A 21,510-nucleotide genomic window follows, 5' to 3' on the forward strand; every position below is an offset into this window, starting at 1 on the left:
CAAAACATTGTTCATAGGCAAATTTTCAACTCTAGATTAATTTTATAATAATATGGTCATAGAAAATCTTCTGGTCTCATTAATATAAGGTTATTAAGTAGGTCTTGCAATCTGCTCTGTGAGTAAGACTAATTTTATTCTACACAAAGGACATAAATCATCTCCAGTTTCCAGATGAATGAATTTATAACAAACTGTGCATTTCAGAAATTGTCATCTGCTTTTAAATGCTTTCATACTTTTGTTTCCATTTGTATTATTTATTATTATTTATTAGATTTGTATGCCGCCCCTCTCCGGAGACTTGGAGCGAGTATATGCCTAGGCCAAATATTTGTTCTGAAATACCTTCAAATAAAGGAAGTAAATGTTAGGTTTAACGTCCATGGGACAAGGTTGAAAGGAATAAATTAAAATAACATAAAGATTTTATGAAAATATACATTCCCACTTCTCCAAAAGGTGCATTTTCATGGATCAGTCTGAGATAAAGATGCTTCTTGGATGAGAAGTGAAACATCTTCAAAGAAAAAGAAGGAAGTCCAGTTGCCTCTTGAAAAAGCATCTTTGTGACAACCATGACCTGGATGACTGAGAATCTCCCTAAATTGTCAAAGTTAGTACCATATACCAATGCATTGCTTCCATTGTACAAAAATATCTATTAGGACCAGAATGGTCTAATTAATCAAGTTATAGACATATCCATGTTGATTTTATTCCCATTATGTACTTGCTTGACTCTTTCAAAAGGTTCAGAATGACATTACTTAAAAGAAGGCAACCAAACCACATTTAGGATGTTATTTAAATCATTCTTTTATCCTACCTATAATCTATCATTTCTGTTTGATTGAGTTGGTGGCTTTGCTCTATCATTCATAACTCTGCTGGTGAAAAATGTAGATCTGCCAGTCAAACCTGTCATCGATGTTTTATTGTGTTAGATCATGTTGAATCACTGGGACATCTTCTGTTTCTAGCTTGTGAGGAGTGATAATAGCTGCAAGAAAATTAAATTACAAAATTTGATTATTTTTTAGAAATTACAACCCACAGGATGCCAATTATAAAGGACCAATGAGAGCACAAACACCCTTGGAAATTGGAACAATTTGGCAATTTTAGCAAGAAATAGAAGGTGTTCTTATATTCTATGTAACATTTCTTAAAAGTTGGAACTCTCTCACATCTGTTCTAATTTGCAGACTAATTGCATGGATGAAAGATCTATACCAGGGGTCAGCAACCTTAAACACTCAAAGAGCCATTTGAATCTGTTTTCCACAGAAAAGAAAACACTGGGAACCACAAAAGCTACAGGGGGTCGAAAAGCTCAATAAATCGCATACCAGTGGGTGTCACACATTAGCAGTTGTGACACATATTTTGAGTGACAGGGAGCCACAGCAGAGAGATGAAAGAGTCACATGCATCTTGAGGGTTGCAGCTTGCTGACCCCTGAACTATACAAAGAGAAACCAACTAACCAACCAACCAAACAAACACACAACTAAGCATATTTCAAAACTAGTTTGAAAGGAGTGTTTGGGGTCTTGTGGTAAGGGATTTAAGAACTTCATTAAATTAATTATTTAAATCAGACATACCTCTAACAAAGCACATATGAAAAACAGAAAAAAAGAGGCTGCTTTAATGAACAGCAGAGCTACAGAAAGTTAGAAGTATTTTTGGATCATATTTGAAGCATGAATAGACCTAATAATAATATTATTATGTTTCATTGCAGTGTTTCAGGCCAACCAAGAGGAATCTGGTAGCCTCAATTAATACATAACCTGATCATCCTGGAAGGCAGTCTGGCACATTTCAGCCATGTATAATAAACAATCATTTGGTAGGAAGAATTTTCTTCTCACATTAGTCTCTCCCTCGCTTCATTTATTATAAGTCATTCTCTAAAATATTAAACAATGCATAAAATCAGCATGGAATAACTATTGCCTATAGAGAGACATCATTGGCGAACAAAGAAGCTTGAGCATCTTTCAGATACAGGAAAACACATACTTTAGTTGAACTGGGAAAATATTTTAAAATCCATTATTTTATCCTTTTATCATATTTTACATTTTTTTTCACCGGATTGTTGCATTAGTGAGACTGTCTGGGAATCACCACAATGAATGCAGATCCTCAAGTCATTAAGTTTTTTATTTAATAAATATGATATAAAAACAACTAAAGGCTATATAAATCAAAGAAAAGAATAGTACATTGCTTAAAAATAAAATAAAATAGCAATTATGGCCAGCAAGTGCTAAACAAACACCCACATCTGTCTCCTAAAAATATGAAATAGATAAAACAGCCACAGAAATACTACAGAATTTAAAAAGTTGAGATCTTTCCCTAACCAAAAATATGGATATTGAGGTCTAATAAGGACACAGTTTCATTGCTTGGAGCACCTATTTTTTCTCTCACACTTGAATGTCCAAATTAATATTTGGACTATGAACAAACTTTCACATTTTATTGCCTAAGGTGCTGCCAATTATTTCAAAGGCATGATTACAGTGTATATGTGAATAAGTCCACTTATGCATTTCCATGCATGTATTATAGAAAGAGACAGTTCTACAGCGACTCAATTTATTTTAAAATGCTTTATTTGGGAATGAAAAGAGTTTCTCTTATCTCAAGAAAACTTTCCAGATACAGCCTCTGGAATAAGGGTTTGACAGCTGACCTTATTTTCACCAAACCATCTATCATCAAACCAACCCAGGAAGGGTAGTATATTACAGCGGTACAGACGAAGTATTCCACTAATATATAATAAAAGCAGTGTCATCTTGATGATGTATTTCCTATAATATAAGTTACCCAACAGAAATATTTTCTAGAGGCTGGAATCCTTCAAGGTTAATTTAAAAGAAATATTTATGTTGTGATTCTTTGTGGAACTGGGAAAAGATAAACGACTGAGAATGTATCTGCAAAAGAAGTTAATCTCTTCATCTAGGAGAGTGAAGCACTAAGAAGATGATGGTGCCCAATCTAAACACTTTAAATGATTATAGAATTTGCTGGGAAAGATTTAAGTATGTGCCTGTCTTTCCCCTGAAAAATGTTGGCACTCTTCCACCAGGTTGTTGTTTAATGTATTTATTTTTCAATTCTTTTACTTTTGTGGGAAGCCACATTCCTAGAAGAATGAAATATTTTGAGAAGTATTAAAAAGGCAGAATATTATTTTTCCTTAAAGTTTTAAAGAAATGGAGAAACGTGTTCTTAATGGCAGAAAGCAGCCCTACACTTTTTCTTAATAGTCCACAGCAGATGCCAACATTTAAGGAGGTAAAGAGTTTATTGAAAGAAGAAGCCAGCTATCTAGATGACTCTATTCATAAACAAATCAAATACTGCAGACAGAAATCCATTCAAGATAGGATATTTCAAGACTCCTTGGCAGAATGGTAGGAATGGAAAGCAGCCCCTCATCCAAGATCCAACACAGGATGAAAGCCATTAGCCACAAAAGGAATTGCCCAGCACCCCTTTCAGAACCCAAGCCCCTCATTGCACCACCCCAAAGCAGTCCAAACTTCAAAGTCACAAAAACCTATAAGGATCCACCCATTCTAAACTCAATTTTGCCAGCTGCAAAATTAACCACTAACATGTGGTTAGTGGTTCTGCTTCATCAATAAACCTTTCACTCCAACACTTTTTCCAGTGTCTTTCTGCCAGTTTGGAACAGCTTGGAACCAAACCAGATGGATTTTCCTTCCAAAACATTTTCAGGGAGAATAACATGTTTCCCCGAAAATAAGGCCTTGTGTTATATTTTTTTGAATCCTCAACTAAGCACTTGGCCTTATTGCCATATACTCAAAAGATGTACAAAAAGCATTTCAACAATATTATTCAAATTTGTGTAAGGGAAGTGCACATATGAATATCTTAAAAAAAAAAAAACTACCAAGGATTACAGAAGTATAGAGACAGATTATGAATGGAACTATAACAACAAGGGGAATTTCTGAAGCTTGGGGATTGATGACACAAATATCATAATTAAACAGGGAAGACATCTTAGCAAGCTATTGAGCAATAGGAATAGCATTTAAACCCATAGACCACTTCCAAGTGCTTTACAGGTCTCTCTAAGCAGTTTACAGAGTCAGCATATTGCCCCAACAATCTGGGTCTCATTTTATTGACCTCAAAAGGATGGAAGGGTAGGTCAAATTTCAGCCATTCAGAATTGAACTGCTGGAATGAGCAGTGAATTAGCCTGCAATACTGCATTCTGATTTCTGCGCCACCACTGTTCTTGCTTTTATTGTTATAGTATACAAGTATTAATATTAATGCTATTTTAAAAACATGCACACAATTAAAGTTAGCAGTCAAAAGCACTCTAGCAGATAAATAGATTTTTTTAATGATCATTTTTCTCTTTGTTGTCAATCTTGTGGAAAAGCCCATTACCTTTTCAATGAGCTGTAATGTACATTCTGCTTGAAATTATTCTGTTAACTGCCTTCTGTTTGTAGCTGGTGTTATCAAATAAATGAAGTGTTTCAATGGTAATATACAAATATATTACCATTAATATATTACATATTAACAGGAGATGTTTTTATAAATTAATTTTACACTGGAATGGACCACTTTCTTTGGTTGTGAGATAGATGTTTGCAGATGGCATAATTCAAAAGAGGAATGCAAATTTCCAGTCCATTTTTCTTTTTCTAGTATATTATTATTTGGAATGGGCTGACCTTAGGGTTTTCAGTGGTATAGGTTTATACTATTTGGGGTAAATTATACTTTTAAGGGTAGAGATGGGGAACAGTTATGCCCCCACCCTTCCCTTGCAGGACACCTGTCTCCTTTTAGGGGTGGGGATATTGGGGAATTATGCAGGTTAGCAATTTTGTCAGTGAATTCTGGTAGTAAAATGTTGAGATACTGAGTGTGCAAATGAGGAGATAGAACATACATATATGGGTCATGTATCAACAATGCTACAGATTAGCTAAATGAAGCATACAAACCAGTTTCAGAAAAATCACTTTTAACTTCCTTCTATTTTAACCTCCATTTAACTCTATTTGTTCATGACAACCTTAGCCTTTGAAAAGAATGAGAAAAAGCAAATGTTTCACACCAATATAGTACATGTTAGATCCACTATTCATATTGAAATAATCTTTACAAATATATACATATCTTTATAATATATACAATATTTACAAATATACAAATATCCACTTTATATGCATTTTGAGTTTTATACAATGATCAGAACATTAATTAAGAAGGCCAAAAAGTTTAAAAATGTAAATTATAGAAGAACTATCTAAATGCCCATATTCTGCTACGGAACTATGTGATCGGGCTTGATAAATTGATACTTACAGCTTGAATATTAATGAGTACAGTGTTCCCTCGATTTTCGCGGGGGATGTGTTCCAAGACCGCTCACGAAAGTCGAATTTCCACGAAGTAGAGATGCGGAAGTAAATACACCATTTTTGGCTATGGACAGTATCACAAGCCATCCCTTAAGACTTTAAAACCATAAATTACCATTTCCCATACCCTTAACAACCATTTACTCACCCTTATTACTGGTACTCATCATTGAATAAGACACTTAGTGATCCTGATATTTATAAACATAATTATTTATTAACAATAATTATTTTTTTGTTATTTATTTGCAAAAAATATTAGTTTGACGTCATCGGGCGGGAAAAACCATGGTACAGGAAAAAACCTGCGAAGTATTTTTAAATTAATATTTTTTGAAAAATCGTGGTATAGGCTATTCGCAAAGTCCGAACCCACAAAAATCGAGGGAACACTGTAGTTACAATCGGCCTCCCCTATCCCCTTCTCTCCCTCAGCATTGCCATATTGAAGCCTCTGTCATTCTGTGTGTGAGAGAGTTGAGAGGTGTTTGGTATTTGTTTTGTGAGCAAGGAGACAGGAACGAGCCTGGGCATGGCTTAGATCAACTGTTCTGTACTAACTGTGCTTGCTTTTGTTAAAGCAAAAGTGAAACTAAAACTCCTCTGCTTATGTTTTGCATTTGGATCAGATTTCTTTTCAGGTTGGAAAATCTCCCTCTCTATCTCCCTCTGTCCCTCTTATGTCTCTCTCTCTCTCTTCTTTTTTTCCCTTTCTTTCTCTTGTTCTCTCCTCCTTCCCTCTTCCCCACTCCCTACCTCCACTTCCCAACCTACATATTCAGGGAATATAGTCCTTGGGCTCCCCCAAAGACACTTGGCAGGGAAAGGATGGGGCGATCCCTACATCACCAAGCCAGGATCTGTTGAATTCTTGCAAAATTGGGCAAAAGCAAAGAGAGGAGAGAGACAGAGCTGAATTGAGTCAAATCAGTTTCTCTCTGTGTTTTTCTCTCTCTCGCTGCCTGACTGCAGCAGAAAACAGCAGGCAGCTACTTCCAGCTTTGCTTGGTGCTGGATGCATGAACCTGCTCTCTGCCCTGAGTTGCCAGGGGTGAGTGGGGCAGGGTTGTGTTGGGGCTTTGCATCATAATGGACTCCAGGAGGAGGAGGGGAGCCAATCTCCCACATTGTGAAGACATTTTCACGGTGCTTTGCAAGGCATGGAGGAGGTATTGGGTCTTTCCCCTGCCCCATGCTCCTACACTAAAGCTCCCCCCATCACCACCACCATGATATGGCAACTGTTCTTTCCTCCACCTGCAGTGACAGAGCGACAGGGAGCTGCAGCAGAGGGATAAAAGAGCCGCATGTGGCTCCAGAGCTATTGGTTGCCGACATCTTTGCTAGGGAGTTCTATTTAACAGGAGCTCAGAGACAGCCTTTTCTGATTTGGTACCTACCCTCTGGACTCTCATTCATGTTCAATATTTTTTCCAGGTGGTCTTTGTAATTTATGTTAATTGCAGTTTTTATTATACAGTGCCCAGAGTCACCTCGTGGGAGCATAGGCGACCATATAACATACATTTAATAAACAATTTATTTTTTAAAAATAAATAAAATCATCAGAACTACTAGTTAGTAGAACTCCCCCAAACAACTCCTTCATTGGAAACTAGCTAGATTTTCTCATTGCCAGTTGAAGTGAATTGAAACAAATCCCCAATTAAAAATGGGTGCTTCTAAATCTGTGTCCCATGTGTGTCATTACTAGCCCAGAGAAGCCTTTTGAAAATATGTTTCACTTAGTTGAAAGTTCTTGCAAAGTAACTCCTTTGAACCAAAGAATGCTTGTCCTCGTGTTTTTGAAGGGAAGAGGTTGTACATTTTGCTTGCACTCCTCTGAAGCCTCTTCCACAGCCTAGACTAGTGCTTCCAAGGAGAGATCAGAGACACATTTTATCAGGAGTGACTTCAGAGTTTGATAAAAAAGGGGGGGTCAAGGTGATGGCTATGATGATGTGATCAAAGCTCTGGCTTGCTTTCATGAGCTTCATATCTGCAACACAAAAAAATTCCAGTGCTTCAATTACTGTCATAGTTACAATTTTGACTTTTTTGACCATACCCTGCAGACACATCTAACTTTTTTGAAGCTTTCCCTTGGCAACTCACACCCAATTAAGATTTGATTAGGACTTTCCAACTGCTTTTTACATATAATGGAATGGTGTTGAAGTAAATGGGAGTTTTCCCATCATTGCAAATGGCAGTTTGAAACTCTCTCTCTCTATGTGTCTCTTAGGCCGGAGGGGGCATGACCAACATCACAGCACTATGGATGTCTCCCATGCTCTGTGGGAAACCATCGAATCCCAGCTGTTTGGAGACCTGGAACCAAATTGGAACCAGGTCAGATTTTCCCTGGAGGATCATTGAAGAAGAGAGGCATCAGTCAGTGGTTAGGGGCATCTTACAAACCCCCAAGGGAGCTGGCAATAGCCTCTCAGCCAATGCCCGAGGCTGACTTACCGGCCGACGGTTGTTGTGGCGTTGGTCGGGGAAGGAGGCCGCCATTGTGGGGGCAGAGCCTGCGGCCCCCATGTCATCAGGGGGCCGCAGTGACGAAGTTTGGGTGCGCTGGGCACCGATTGGCCGGGCGGGAGGGAGGCAGCCCTATAAAAGGGGCAGCCTCGTGGCGCAGTTCCTCTCACCTGGATCATCGTGGGACACCCGCCCACCCTCCCTCTGTTACAGGGTGCATATGATGGGTCGCCCTAGGGGGCCGAGTAGGAATTTTTTGCAGTCACAGTAAATTGGCCGAGCTGTGATTGTTTTTTCGCCTACTCCACTCTGTGCGTAGGAGTGTGGTTAGGGGGTGGACTCACCAACTAGTGCCCCCCCTCAAGGTCACTGGGGGGGAAGGCCGATAGGGGGCAGAAATGGGCGTAAGCAGCAACTGTGTGATCTCCTTTAGGGCACCTCTACTGAGGTGAGGGGCGATCTCCTTCTCGGATTACAGGTCTCGACCGGCTTGGGTTCGGGGAGGGGGTCGCTCCTGTGGCTCGCTGGCTGGGGATTAACAGAGACCAGTAGCTCCTGTGGCTCGCTGGCTGGGGATTAACAGAGACCAGTAGCGAGCCATCCCACACGCCATGGGGGGAGTGGTAATGGGGCAAGGGGCAGGTGTAATTTTACCATGACCCTGCACCCAGGCAAGGAGCTTTCGCCCGAGAGTTGCTCAGTTGAGGTTGTTTGAAAAGTTAACTCCGCCCCCATTTGAGTTATGCACCCCTGCAGGTCATGTGGTGTTAATTGGTTAAATAGTTTATTTGAGTTTGGTTGAATAAAAGTGACCCCATTATACCCATACCTTGTGTCCGACTGTTACTCCACCTGCGCCGCAACAGCTTTGGAAGACCATTCTGTCATCATTAATTGGGACGGCCACGATAGGAATGATTGAAATGGAGAGATCATGAATTCCCTGACAAAGTGCTGGAGAGAGGTGAAGAAGTATTGAAGCTGGGCGAGTGCTTGTATTATTTAATGACAAAAAATGTTAAAAAATAAAACTTAAAGTGAGACAAAAGAGATTCTAAAATGGAGTGAGTGACTAGCAATTGGAAATACCATAGAGAGAGTAAAAAACAAGTTTAAAAGCCCAAATTTGAGGATGTCTTTAGATGAAGTGCCAGAAGAGATGTCTAGAGCATTGCTGGAGATCCAATAACTCCAAATGCAACCAAACACTTTTAAGAACCTTTATTAGATCATATTTAGTGGTGATATGTGCAGCAAAACATTTGTATTTTTCCACACTTATCACATCCACTGAGTCATGCCCAGCTGCCCTGTTTAGGATGACTGGTTCCCTCCTTGATGTGGGGGGGAGTGGAGAAGCCCTTACAGGGTAGAGCTGAGGAATTTGTGCAGTTCTTGCTGGATAATGTCACTCAGATTCGGACAGACCTGGACTCTGATTGGGCAATTTCAAATGAGTTAACAGGGACAGGTCTTAGTCCTATTGAATGGGATGAGTTTGAGCCTGTGACCCCTGAGGAAATTGACAAGGCAGTAAGAGCAATGAGTTTCTCCGCTTGTTTGCTGGACCTGAGCCCTTCCTGGATAGTTTCTGCCAGCAGAGAGGTGATTTGAAGCTGGCTACAGGCTTTAATTAACTCATTCTTGAGAGAGGGGCCTTTCTTGCAACCATTAAAGGAAGTGATTGTGAGACCTCTTCTCAATAAGTCTTCCCTGGATTCAGCAGATTTAAAAGCACTTTCAGTCAGTCTCCAACTTACCCTTTGTGGGAAATGTTGTGGACAAAGTGATGTGAGTCCAGCTCCTGCAGTCACTGGATTAAAAGGATTACCTAGACCCATTTCAATCTGGCTTCAGACCAGGTTATAGAACAGAAACTGCTTTGGTCACACTGCTGGATGATGTCTGGCAAGCCTGAGGTGAGGGTTACTCCTCTATCCTGGTGCTACTTGACCTCTCAGCAGCCTTCAACACCATTGACCATGGTATCCTTCTTGGATGACTGAGGGGGTTGGGGGTGGAAGGTACCATGCTATGATGGTTCTCCTACTATCTCTCTGGGCAGTCACAGTCAGTGTTGGCAGGAGGACAGAGATCAACCCTTAGACTCCTCATTTGTGGGGTCTCTCAGGGATCAGTTCTCCTCTCCTATTTAACATCTACATGAAACCACTGGGTGAGATCATTCGATGACATGGGGTTAAGTACTATGCTGATGATACCCAGTTGTATATCTTCACCCCGTCAGTTCAGTGAAGCAGTGCTAGTGCATAGAGGCTGTGAGGGCAAGATGGGAGGAAACAGGCCCAGACTCAACCCTGACAAGACCGAGTGGCTGTGGGTTTTGCCCCCAAAAGATTATATTGAGTATCCATATTTGGATTGGGGAGGGGGAGAAATTATTCCTCTTGGAACAGGTTCACAATTTGGATGTCCTTAAATTAGAACAACATCTAACAGCTGTAGCCATGGGGAAAAAGTTGCCTCACACACCAATTTGGACCACAATGCTCTCTTCACAGTCACTCATGCCCTTATCACCTCACAGTTAGACCACTGCAACATGCTCTACATGGGACTACCCTTGGGGAATGCTCGGAGACTGCAGTTGGTACAGAAGGCAGTCACACGAGCTGTAATGGGAGCACCTAGGTATACCCACATTATACCAATTCTCTGCAAAAAACAAATTATAGAGTCCTATAGATACCACTGGAGAATGTCTCTGCTCTCCTTTTCTAGTGAAAGCAGCCAGTGAAGGCTTCAGATTAATTACCTTTCACTTGCTAACTGTTATTATAAAGTGGAAAGTAAGGTTGCAAAGAATACCGTGCTGATTACATGAAGGGATTGTGATGCAGATGCCAGCAAAGGACCATGTTATGGTTGATAGAGACATGAAGCAATAAAGAGGCATCTATCTGCTTGTCACCCTGCTTCAGGAAGGTGTACATTTTTGCAGGTCTATCTTACCATCTGTAAAACAAACGCAGACAAGAAGCATTGTTTGATTGAGGCCTTAAAAGAAGCCTTAGAGACCTCCATCCATCTGTCTGATGCAAATATGTTTTGCTGGCTGGATTTCTTTTCAGCCAAAGACCTGTAAGCTGTCACTACATTGTCGCCTTCCCTTCCCTTTTGCAGCTACCACATGCAAGGCAATATGTTTGCAACAAATATGTCCTGAACCCACCCCCACCCCCGAGTGATAAAAGTGTTGAAGAGTGTTGAAAGTAAGAGTAAGAAGTTTTAAAAATATTCCAAAGATCAGAGCCAAAGAACTCTATTTTTGTCTCTAATTGAACACATGGGTTGCCTCAGGCACTTCTTATTCGAGAGAAAGAGACAGGTGTTATCCTGCCAGTCTTCATGGACATCATCCAAATGAGGCATGCATGGGTAAATTGAAGTAGAAAGGAAAAATCTGCTCATGTGCTTTATGCATTTAGTTAAAGTTTTTCCACTGGTTTTTATCAAAACTTGCTTCAGAACATTATTCTATGCCCATTTTTAAAGATGAGCAAACTGAGTTGCAGAATTGCCCGGCCAGCAACTTAGTCCTGCCCGGATTTGCAGCAGGGCCATGGAGATGCGGCTCCCGGTGTAGCCGCCATCTTGGATGGCCAGGATCTCATGAGATTTCATGAGATCTCGGCCATGCCTGGTCATCGGCCAAGGCCAATGACGTTGCCAGGGGCGGAGCCTGCCAGTCCTATAAAAGGGGCTGTGCAGGCTCAGGGCCTCTTTTTCGCCCCTGACAACGAGCAGGCGAACACCTGCCCGCCCTCCCTATCGTTCAGTGTGCTACTTGGGTCACCCTTAGGGGGCCGAATAGGAATTTTTGGCGGTCTCTGTGACCGTTTTTTCGCCTATTCCACACTGCGGTGTGGGATGGATGGTTAGGGAGTGCTTCGCTCCCCGATTAGCTCTAATTGGCTTACCTCTGGTCATTGGGTTGGCAGGTTAGGGGCGGAAATTGGGAGGTGTTTAGCAACTGCGTGTTCTTCATTGGGCATCTTTGGGGATGATTGGCAGACTCTCTCCAAGGGCTCATGGTGCCTTTAAATCAATCTGAGCAATTGGGGAGAACCTGCCCTTGAGTCTCGCCCATTTCAATCCCCTTTCAGGGATTGGACGGCGAGACCTCCCACATGCATGGCATGGCTGGGATCCAGGTGAAGGTGCGGCCCCTGTTGCATGGAGCTATGCCCAATGTTGCCCCGGAAGTTTTTATGACATCATTTCCACCCCGGAAGTAATTCAGTTGACCTCTGTGGGTCCATGTTAGGTTGAATTAAATTAATTATAATTTAATTAATAAAAATGACCCAGTTTTAAATCCAGCTCTGTGTCCGCGTCGTTATTTCGCCTCTGCTGCAATAATAAAATTGAGGGTAGTAGTTGGCCTTGTCTATTAGAATTTGAAAGCCAATTTATGACAGTCATTAAAGCACCAATCTAGAAAGCAGGAGAGTGTAAGTTCCGTCAAGGGAAGAGGGAAGGACTATATTAAAATGCTGTGCAGTAGAGATGTCAGCATCTAAGGTACACCCTACTTACAAAAATCTTTCATCTTAGTAAATGAAGTTAGATCATTAATCTTGTTATTACAAAATTCAGGAAGCTACTAGGACTGATGGAATACCCAGGAAAATATGGCAAGCAACAGAAGAAGAATCAGTAAATGTTCTAACTAAGCCATACCAACAAGTTTGGGCAATGGCATAACTGCCACAGATTGGAAGAGATAAATCAACATTCCAATAAACAGAAAGAGAGACTTACCAGAGTATACCCCATAATATTAATTTTACATGCCAGTAAATTAATACTGAGGGTCATCCAGTATAGATTCAGCCCTCCATGGAAAAAGAGATGCCAGATATTCATGCTGATTTTTGAAAAGGCTGAGGAAGGAGAAACATTATTTCTGATGATGCTGGATAATTGAGATAGGCAAAGAACTAAAAGTTCTAAGAGCTCTAAGAGCACTAAGAGTTGTTAACCTAATCTTGTGTGGCTTCTTCTCTGGTGATATTAAACTGATAAGCAGAGCATACAAAACATTTGCCAGACCAATCCTCGAATACAGCTCACCCATCTGGACCCCGTACTGTTCTGTGCATAGCCTCTCAGAGTGAACCCAAGGACACTCTGAAAGCAACACACAGCAAAAAGCAGATTGAATGGCAAGGAAAAGAGAGTGATCTCCCTCTCCAGAGTAAAGCTTACACAACATCTGGGAAAAGCACCAGTTCAAGCTAATGGCATTCCTTACATAACAGAGTCTATCATTCAAGAGAATAAACCAGCTCACTGGAATCCCAGACAAATATCCTCCAGCAAAGAATGTCTTTTAGTGAGGCAGGAATCATGTTTTTGAAGCCTTGTTCAAACAACCCCCCTACTCTAACACCTCTTCCATGAACGGCATTGAAACCCCAAGTACCCAAAATCCTTTCCTTTTATACTGCCTGGAAGTGACATCACACCCCAAGGAGGTAAAGCTGTAAGCTTATTTCCTTTCACTTTGCAAGTCCTCTTGCCTTCTCAGAAATCTCCTATGCCTGTCATCTAACCATGGATTATCCACTCTAATGTCTTCCTCATCCTCTGACTGGGACCACTCCCCCATTGCTCTATCAGCCCCCTCTAGTGGTTCCTCAGGTTCACTTAGGTCACTTTGCCCCACACTCCCACTCTCTGCATCAGCTGGCAACCCTATCGGCCCAGGGTATCCAGAGGGGCCTGGCTCATCCTCCTCAGAATCTGACATGACCAGAGGTGGACAAGGAGCACTCACAACACATATCACATATTGGACATTAACACAATTGAAAGAGTCCAGAAATATTTCATAAGAGGAGTCTTCCACTCCTCTGCTCGCAACAGAATGCCTTATTCCACCAGACTTGAAATTTTGGGCTTAGAAAACCTAGAGCTACGTCATCTTCAATCTGATCTAAATGTAATTTATAAAATCATCTACCATAATGTCCTACCAGCCAATCAATACTTCAGCTTCAACTGCAACAACACACATGCACAAAATAGATTTGAACTCAATGTAAACTGCTTGAAATTCGACTGCAGAAAACACAACTTCCACAACATAGTGATCAATGTATGGAATGCACTATCTGGCTCTGTGGTTTCTTCCCCAAACCCCAAAAACTTTAACTTAGACTGCTATAGTTGACCTCACCCCATCCTAAGAGGTCTGTAAGGGACGTGCATAAGTGCATCATCGTGCCGACCATCCCTGTCCTATTGTCCAAATTTACCTATACCTACCTTGCTTTTGTTTATGTTTATACCATACCTATTATCTTTGTACACGTTTTGATAAATACATACATACATACAAATATGCATATATACATATATACATACCCAAAAAAGTCAGTATGTGGTTCATCTATTTTAGTAAGGCCTTCAATTGTATTGATCATATCAAATTGTGGGACGTCATCAGAAAAATGGAATCCCAGAATATTTCATTGTCATTGTGAGAAACTGATATATATTTTAAAAAAAGGTCAATCATAGGGCAATCATAAAAGAAAGTGACAGAAGATAAGGTCACTAGATACTGTTGCTGGTGACACAAACATAAGGTCATAGGAACAGAAAGAATCAGTTACTGATAGACAGTTGTGGCAAGGTTATGCCTTTAGGCCACCAAGCAATGGAAGCAACTGAATAAACGAAACAAAAACATGGATAGATAATGCAAACATTCAGAAATCCTTTTTTTTTCTTACCCTAATTTTGCAATACTAAATGAACAGATGTTTTTTTTTAAGCTAGATTAAATGAAGAGAATAATTGAGTCTCTCTTAAACTTTTTTTTAAAGAAACATTATCAGCTTTGGTCTTCAATATAGTATTCAAGATCCCCCCCACAGTAATTAATATAAGCTCTATTAAGTTTTGATGGAGTAACTACTCATGTAATATTAATGCTATAGCTTTGCTAATTTGTTCCATTTTTCCTGCAGATTAAAGAATAATGACCCTCTCTAGTGCTTTTAGATCTGATAAAGGAATCAAAGTATTAATCATTAGATATATTAATATTTTGTTTGGCAAAAGTAGAATGAATGCAGCATGAATGGTAGTGATCATAAGAATATCTCAATAAAATATACATGGTACAAATTGTTATAAAATAATTTGATAATTAGATTATCAAAATAGCAAAGTAAAATATGGTTGCCACTATTTTTAAGTTAATTTCAAACAAATGTAATTTTTCTCATGCTTTGGTTCATATGGCTATAAAATGATAGCCAATGTATCTTCAGAATAGAAAGTAGATCAATGACGTACATTATTTTCAACCTATAGTTTCTTCTTCAGTATTCCTTCCATAAGCATTGCACTATGACTCCTATTTCATACAACTATTAGTCATAATTAGATTGGATTAGCCTGAATTCATATCAGGAGTGGGTTCCACTTACCTTTCGCTACCGGTGTGCATTGCGTCGTTTCATGCTACCAACCACTCACCTCCTAAGAATTTAAGCACAAAGCACACACACTGTTAGAGAGAAGTTGCCTGAGGATGGGTCTCAGCATGAGTCTGAAAGCTCAGAAGACTAAACCTCTGTTTCTGGTGACTGATCTAGATTGCATGCTTCAACATTATCCTGGGATAGGTATATTTGTCTTTATTCATTATAATCCATCATAATCACTAGTGTTGGAAGAAATATCTATCTGATTCAGGTCCAAGTGGGAAGAAAGACACTGGAAATATAGAAGCTGATTGGAAAGATGGTTTAATGAAGCAGAACCATCAAGAACATGGTCCTGGTGCAGCTGACCACATGGAGTATAGAGTGAGGATTATTTATTCCCTCTCTGGGCTTTGAACTAGAGCTTCCTGTTCCTGTGGCAAGAGCATGTATTCTCTTGGTTGCTGTCAGACTCCCATGGGGCTATGCAAGGGTCATAGCTGATGTTGTCTGCTGATGTCCAGGTTGTCTGAGGTCAATGACCCTGGAGGTCCCTTCCAACTCTGTGATTCCATGATTCTATGCCCAGGTTTGGTTGAAGTTTGGGATGATCAGATGTGGGTTCCTCCCGGTTGGACTGCTTCGCCTGAATCAATAGAAACCTGCTGTAAATGACCCAATTACAACATAGCACCAGTTCTGTTGATGCTGGTTTGTGAATGCCACCATCTTCCGGGGGGGGGGGATTTTTTTGAGATATTTTAATGAAAAAAATTGAGGGGAAATTTTTTTAGGTTTTTTTCCTTCTCCGCATGCACAGAACCTGGGTGTCTGGCACTGCACATGCATCACCATCTTGTTTTGGGCTTTTGGGGAGGAGGTTTTAAAAAAATTGGGCACTGTATATGTGCGTGACCATGCAGTATGTAAGGAAGCGAACTAGCAGCAAATTAGAACCAGAGATGGGGTCCTCCCCGGATGGGGGAGGCTGTAGTGGGGTAGCAAAAATGGAGCTCCACCCCAGAGCACCCAATTTGCACTGAAAGATGTTGAAAGAAAATGCAGGGCGTTCTGCATAAGACACGCCCACAGTGTGGTAGTAAAAATTTTGGTAGCCCTTCCCTGGTTAGAACCCACCCCTGATGATGATGTAATGAAGAGGCTTGTATTCTGAAAGGGTGTTGGGCAATTCATATTGTGTCATAATGACTTTGTAGTAATTTGGATTCTGAGGGAGGGCTAATCTCATCACTCTGAGGCTAAAGGTCTTTTGTCCTGCAGATAGGTTGGCCCAGTCCTGTCAGGACTGTGTTCTGTCGGGCTCTCTGGTAGAATCCTCCCAAAAATTCACAGGTACAAATTTCAGACACACACAGGTTTGAAAATTCAAAACAATGTTCTTTATAATGAAAATTCACTTAAACTAAGCCCTCTTTTGTTATAGCAAAGAGCACTCATTTCCAAACAAACTGGTAATTTATACAAGTCCCTTATCAGTCCTGTGATACTTAGCTTGCAGCTGTGAGGCAATTCAAAGTCCTTCTTTCACAAAGTGAAACACACTTTGCTCTCGTTTAGGTTCAAAGCAGGGAAAAATCAGCACACAAAAAGTCAAAGTCAGTAAAGCAGTCATGTAACATAACAATCAGATAATCCTCCACAATGGCCAAACCCACCAGCTGCTATTTATAGCAGTCTCACTAATTACCACAGCCCCACCCAACCACAGGTGGCCTCATTTTCATTGATAATAATCTCTCGGTTATTGTTGCCTATGCATCGCTCTCCGCATGCGTGGCTGTATCATTAACTCTTGTTCTGAATCCAAGGAGGAGCTAGATAATTGATCTCCTTCTGAGCTGTCTGCCACACTCTCCTCCTCCCTGTCACTCATGTCTTCTTGGTCAGAGGAGCCTTCATCATCAGATTCCACCGGGGGCAAAACAGGCCTGCAGCATGTGGATGTCTCCCCCACATCCACAGTCCTTGGGGCAGGAGCTGGGCCAGAGCTAACCACAACAGACTGGGGGTTGCTTTCCAAGAGCATGTTTCTCCATTACAAAAATATAATATTCTGCCTTTTTAGAATTTCTCAAAAATATTTTATTTTTCTAGAAGAAGGGTGAGTGCTAACTTTCTACATCAAAAAACACATGCCCGCAAAAAGGCTGCATCCTATTCAAACATGAGTTCTCGGTGATTCAGCTAGTTCTTGCTTTCTGAATGTCCAATGTGCTCTTCCAACATTTCTAATCCTGATTTTCAAGATAGCAGCACACTTTTATACATAGCTATTTTCACTTCAAGTATTTTTCCTAACATCTGCAATATACTTCTACAGTAATCGTATATCTTAAAATTTCTCCATTCATTTCCCCTACCTTAGTGAGCATTCTATGTTATGCAAATTCATTTAGTTGATATATGTTTTAATCATGCATGCATAATGTAAAATCAGTCACTCTGCTGCCCTGATCAAAATCTACTTTCTTGAACTTTGGCAGATTAATTTTTAGATCCATGCTGTTTATTGAGCTATACAATTTTTACCTAGCATTTTATGTACATAATTCAGCTCTTAACCAATATCATGTATAAAAGTGAACATATATTTGTGTCCAAAGTCAATATCAATTTAACCTCAGTGCAAGTATTCATAAATGTGTCAAATATTCAAGGAGACATTACACACTCTTGTTTTACACTTTGCCCAATGTTGAATCATTTGCTATTTCATTTATTCTCATTCAAGTTTACTTTCATTATATATTGTTCCAATTACATTTAGCAAACAACCTTCAATTCCATATTCACACAAGAGTTTCATAATTCAAATCTACTCACTATCAGTAAAGCTGTTTAGGAAACTCCTTACAAAAAATAGGATCAAGATTCAAAAAATTATGCATGGCAAAGAAAGGATGACGAAGGGCAAGTTGTTTTTAATTTCTCATAGCACTGAAACCTAGGTAGTAAAAATAAAATTAAACTAACAAGAGGAAATATTTTTATGTAGCATGTTTTTTGCAGAAGAGACGGAGTAACGACACGGACACCAGAGCTGGATTTAAACTTGGGTCATTTTTATTAAAATAAATTTGCATAATTTATTAATTAAATTAGCATGAATTAGCATAAATTTGCATAAATCAACATATTCAACTATGACCCGGAAACAGTGGACCTGCAGGGTCAAACAAACACTTCCGGGGCGGAAATGACGTAAAAGGTCAACATTCCTGGGCAACTAAGGGCGTAGTCGATGCTGGTCCAGGTGAGGGACCTCTCCCTCACCTGAGACCCTGCCATGCACTCGCATGAGGGGGGTCCCGCCGGCTCACCCCTACCCTGGGACTTCAATAGCGGGACCCAAAGACAGGTTCCCCCCAAGTGCGCAGGTAGCACCCACCATGAGCTTGGAGAGAACCTGTCAATCATCCCCAAAGATGCCCAAGGGAGAACGCGCAGTTGCTGAACCACCACCCAGATTTCCGCCCCTAACCTGCCTACCCAAATGACCAAAGGTAAGCCAATTAACCTATTGAATGCAAGCACCCCCTAACCGCACATCCATCTCCCCAGTGTGGAATGGGCGAAAAAACAGCCATGCCAAATGGGCGAGGCTGCAAAAAATTCCCATTCGGCCCCCGAGGGCGACCCACCAATAGCACACTGCAAATTAGGGAAGGGCGGGTGGGTGTCTGCTCCTTTGACTGGGTCCGGGCGAACGGGCTTGGCCCAGGGCCTGCGGCCCTTAAATAGGGCCAGCAAGCCCCGCCCGGTCCCCACGTCATTCCAGGCCACGTGGGCCTGGCTTTCCCGGCCGAAATCTCGTCTCGCGAGATTTCGGCCGAAAACAAAATGGCGGCCGCCATGAAGAGTCCGGTGTCTGCCCGGCCCTTCAGCAAAAGCGCCGTGGCCGGTAAGTCGAGCCGGCGATATTGCAGAAGAGACGGAGTAACGACACGGACACCAGAGCTGGATTTAAACTTGGGTCATTTTTATTAAAATAAATTTGCATAATTTATTAATTAAATTAGCATGAATTAGCATAAATTTGCATAAATCAACATATTCAACTATGACCCGGAAACAGTGGACCTGCAGGGTCAAACAAACACTTCCGGGGCGGAAATGACGTAAAAGGTCAACATTCCTGGGCAACTAAGGGCGTAGTCGATGCTGGTCCAGGTGAGGGACCTCTCCCTCACCTGAGACCCTGCCATGCACTCGCATGAGGGGGGTCCCGCCGGCTCACCCCTACCCTGGGACTTCAATAGCGGGACCCAAAGACAGGTTCCCCCCAAGTGCGCAGGTAGCACCCACCATGAGCTTGGAGAGAACCTGTCAATCATCCCCAAAGATGCCCAAGGGAGAACGCGCAGTTGCTGAACCACCACCCAGATTTCCGCCCCTAACCTGCCACGGAGCGGGGGTCAGATCTCTATCTTGGCCCCCCGACTCCCCCCTCTAACTGCGCCAGCTCACGCAGAGACACTGCAGGTCCTGTAAAAAAGTGGTGTTCCTCAGATCTGACAGAGGAAGACCAGCAGCCAGGTAAAGCCACAGCTGATCTATGGTGATGCGGGGATGGGCCACAACCACCCCGCCTAACCCTCTGACTACCGTACCCAGGGCCTTAACTCCCCTCCTAACCCGGTGAAGGGCCCTAAGGGAAATGGCGTCCCACCAGGCGATCCCCGTGAGGATCTCGACCACCCCCCTGCGTGGAGGGGCACACAGTGCGAAGCCACCGCAGGCAACGCGAGCCTGGCAGATCTAAAGTAGACCCCCAGGCCCACACAGGTCCTTGCCACAAGGTGCAAGACCCACCACCGGGGCGCCGCCAGAGGATGCAGCCCTCCCAGTACCATCTGGGCGCAGCAATGGGATGCCGCCCTCCCAGCACCAACTGGGCGCAGCAATGGGATGCCGCCCTCCCAGCACACAACCAGGCACAGCAATGGGATGCCGCCCCCGGCACTAACTGGGCGCAGCAATGGGATGCCGCCCTCCCAGCACCGACTGGGCGCAGCAATGGGATGCCGCCCTCCCAGCACACATCCAGGCACAGCAATGGGATGCCGCCCCCGGCACTAACTGGGCGCAGCAATGGGATGCCGCCCTCCCAGCACCAACTGGGCGCAGCAATGGAATGCCGCCCTCCCAGCACACATCCAGGCGCAGCAATGGGATGCCGACCCCCGGCACCGACTGGGCGCAGCAATGGGATGCCGCCCTCCCAGCACCAACTGGGCGCAGCAATGGGATGCCGCCCTCCCAGCACACCTCTGAGCGCAACAATGGGATGCCGCCCCTGGCCACCGACTGGGCGCAGCAATGAAATGCCGCCCTCCCAGCCCAACTGGGGCAGCAATGGGATGCCGCCCCCCGACACCACCTGGGCGCAGCAATGGGATGCCGCCCTCCCAGCACCTCCTGGGCGCAGCAATGGGATGCCGCCCTCCCAGGCCCACCTGGGCGCAGCAATGGGATGCCGCCCTCCCAGCAATAGCAGTAGAAACGCCCGTCCCACCGCACACCCCGTCTCCCCGCCAGACAACAAGGACCCAGCCGCCACGACGGCAGGGTCCCCACCCCCGATGGTACCTTGTTGCTGAGTGGTCTCGGAGCGCTCATGACCCAAAGCAACACCCTCGGTTGCGTCCTGGCGGGGCCGAATAGAAAGGGACCAAAGGGGAACCTGGCCTAAGATCTTACCCCGGACCCTCAACAGGCCGTTCGTACCCTAAAACAGGCCGTTGACCGCCAGCGGTCGACTTCCCCGAATCCTCCGTATCGAGAACGCCGGTACCGCACTAGTGGCAGCGCCTCTCGAGAACAACGTTCCCTAATGGCGGGATCCATACTTGGCCTGGCCAAACCCTACATACTAGCCCCACCTAACTGAGGTAATGAGGTGGAAGGTACAAAATGACCTGACGGCCTGCGACAAGGCCCTGGCCCAACCTTCTGGCACCATCACAATGCGGAAGTCACCGTAAATCAATAACCCTGCCCCCGCCTTAGACAAAAGGCGAAGCCGGCCAACCTGTACCATAATCGTCCTAACTGAAAGGCCACGCTGCCTAAGCTGGACACAAATATGGCCG

The 21,510-nt window shown here is 42.8% G+C and overlaps 1 long non-coding RNA gene across 4 annotated transcripts in view; it reads right to left on the reverse strand.

Annotated features, from left to right (window-relative positions):
* The window catches only part of LOC139160417 (uncharacterized), a 77,489-nt gene that overhangs the window by 40,647 nt on the left and 15,332 nt on the right, over positions 1–21,510 (reverse strand). For 2 of the 4 annotated variants that reach the window (XR_011557939.1, XR_011557942.1), the window contains exons 2-8: positions 15,401–15,452; positions 14,328–14,450; positions 12,720–12,841; positions 10,764–10,910; positions 8,764–8,888; positions 5,031–7,449; positions 830–1,003 (exon numbers count right to left, since the gene is read on the reverse strand). This is a non-coding gene — a long non-coding RNA (uncharacterized lncRNA). The remainder of the gene's footprint in view (positions 1–829; positions 1,004–5,030; positions 7,450–8,763; positions 8,889–10,763; positions 10,911–12,719; positions 12,842–14,327; positions 14,451–15,400; positions 15,453–21,510) is intronic. The other 2 variants (XR_011557940.1, XR_011557941.1) reach the window with 2 other exon arrangements.

Source organism: Erythrolamprus reginae, chromosome 2, assembly GCF_031021105.1.
Source record: "Erythrolamprus reginae isolate rEryReg1 chromosome 2, rEryReg1.hap1, whole genome shotgun sequence".
Classification (NCBI taxonomy): domain Eukaryota; kingdom Metazoa; phylum Chordata; class Lepidosauria; order Squamata; family Dipsadidae; genus Erythrolamprus; species Erythrolamprus reginae.